We start from the raw sequence: 2,905 nt of genomic DNA, 5'->3' as shown, positions 1-2,905 counted from the left end.
TTTTATAATAACGCGGCGCGCCCACGTTTGAGAATTTTTTTTTTTTTTTTTTTTTATCTATCTATCTATTTATTTAATTATTTTATTTATCTATATTAAACGATGATAAAAAAATAATTTGAATTTGCTTGTAAATAATGACGTGAAATAACGTAAAAGATTCCATCGCAAATTGTAGGAAACTTTGTAACAAAGGTTTAATATTATTAATAACATTTGTGTGATATGCGTTCATAAGCCACATAATGCAGGTGCTTTGTGTATAATTCCATTTTTCCGGCTTCGGCATTTATTATACCCGTCCGTTCGCGTCGAAGCCCATAAAATACATGGCCGATTATTAATTTGCCTAAGCCCGGAGCGCATACCGATAATCGACATTTTCCGATTGGATTTACGTACGACGACGGATATAGTGCAATTTTAACTGCAAATAATATTTTATATACATAGGTTCTCGCACGTGACGCGAGACGCGGTATCGTCAAATTATTTATATTCACAGCTATTTCTCTAAAACGGGCGCAATTATATCGAAAATCAAAGAATGCAATTAAATCGCATTTAAATTATTCGCATTCCAGTGCAAAATGATTGAACTTTTTTCCCGATGACCAACAGATCGAGTAGATTAAACTGAAATATGTCAGACAAACGAATGGTAAATTTAAAATCTCCGGGATTTCATTCGCTATCGCTGCAGGGAGAGAGAGAGAAAAAAAAATGCAAACCTGCTGTATTTTTCCGATTCGTCGCTGGTGTGGCATAATAAAAATGCGATTCAGTCATCTTTCGAAATTCCTACGGCCATTGCGGGACAAGGGATCGTTTTCATTCAACGACGAGGAATCGGCTTACCCACCTTACAATGGCAGGCGGAGAAACGATTTTTCCCCCGGAATCGTGAAAGGGAGCCAACCTCCATAACGGACTTACCACATCCGAACAATCCGCGACGCCAGTTTGAAAGACTTTATATCCTTTTCACCGACATTCTACTGCATCTGATACTTGTGTCACCCCGTCCACGCCGACCTTTGTTAGCTGCATATATAATTGTTGCGGTCAATAATTTTCTTTAAATCGAGTAATATAATTATATTAGGTCTACCGGAAAGTTCTGTCCGTTTTTGGAATAAAACAAAATACAAATTTTTATTACCGTCAATAAACTTTATTAAATAATGTAATTGCAATTATTATTAATGATTTCTTGCCAGCGTGAGGGCAATTTGTATATCCCATTTTCGAAAAATGTTTTATCTTTTGATACGAAAAATTGAACCAGTGCTTGTTTGATATCTTCTTCATTTTTGAATTTCTCGCCCCTCAAAAAATTTTGTAAGGACAAAAACAAATGATAGTCGGAGGGTGCTAAGTCCGGGGAATATGGTGGATGCGACAGAATTCCCCAGCCTAGTTCTGCAATTTTTTGACGAGTCCCCAAAGCAGCATGTGGCCTAGCATTATCATGATGCAGTATGATGTTCCTCCTATTGAACATCGCCGGCCTCTTTTCTTGGACTGCTGTATTTAAATTATCCAGTTGCTGACAATACTTCTCCGAATAATGGCAATTACATTATTTAATAAAGTTTATTGACGGTAATAAAAATTTGTATTTTGTTTTATTCCAAAAACGGACAGAACTTTCCGGTAGACCTGATATTTCTTTTGTGATTATTCTCTTATACAATGCTGAATAAAACGTGTAAAATATGTGGACTGCGATAAATATCAACCGCGACGTTTAACTTTGCATGTTTTATTTTAATTTATTCTTTAGTATATTTATATATTCTTATATATTCCATTAACAAATTTATTTTCTTTAATCAATACTTTGCGGATTTGTTAAGAATCGATTTTAAATTTTGTTTCAGCACTTTATATACTAATTCATAACGCTTTAATTAATTTCCCGTGAGCATAATCTTGCACGCGACGACACTTGATGCCTGAAAGCAGAATATTGGAAACGTCGAAAATGTCGACGAAGCTGACAATGCACCCGGTCCAAATTTCGGCTAACATTTCACGTGGCTTCAGCAATAGCCCCTTGATATGGCCTTTGTGCATATCACTTGTAGATGAATTAACATTGCCCGTTTGTCACATTTGTCACATTCACTCCGACTAATTTAATAAAGCCGACAGCCACCGAATAAACTTCGATCAACCTGACGTATACGAGGCTCAAGATAATTGATATATAAATCTGATGTATATCAAGTCGAAAAATGTTTTTGGAGCTAAGATTAGTTTTCGAAATCTCCGCATTTTCTTCGCGCGCCTGTTTAACTGTAAAAGCGATATACTTTCATTCAAAAGGTTCAAAGTATTTTTTTTTTTTTTAACGCTCGATGAATAGGTATATTCCCGAAATACGATCACAGAGGCCTCCAAAATTGCAGTGATATTCGATCTCGCCGCGATGATACTCGAATACGCAGTTGAGCAGAATGCACGCAATTAGTAATTACCGACGTAATTAATTACGGGTCTAATTTGCCAAGAGCATCTCTCCAAGGAGACAATGATACAATGGTAGTAGGACAATGGGACGATTATAGAATTACACAGTACGCTTCTTACATATCCGAAGTAATATAGTACGTGCTTATACATTGTTATCATTAATAATATAGCTCGCAAATTTCGCAAAAAGCTCACATTAAAACTCGTGGAAAGGAATATCGAAGGATATGGCATGCTTATATAAATAAGCGAGAATTGGCGGGGAACATCCGCGATTTTCAACCAAAAAGAGAAAAAAGAAAAATACTCAAAAGTTTTGCAAACCACAAATACACGAGGATACGTGAACTACATGAGGATAAACCCAAGACGAGGCGAGGGAGAAAATAAAGCAACTTTTTTCGAATTCACTTCACCCCTCTAGACT

The sequence above is a fragment of the Formica exsecta genome, unplaced genomic scaffold (genome assembly GCF_003651465.1).
Source record: "Formica exsecta isolate Colony F162 unplaced genomic scaffold, ASM365146v1 scaffold1505, whole genome shotgun sequence".
NCBI classification, from domain to species: Eukaryota; Metazoa; Arthropoda; class Insecta; order Hymenoptera; family Formicidae; genus Formica; species Formica exsecta.
This window is presented reverse-complemented; position numbering follows the sequence as displayed.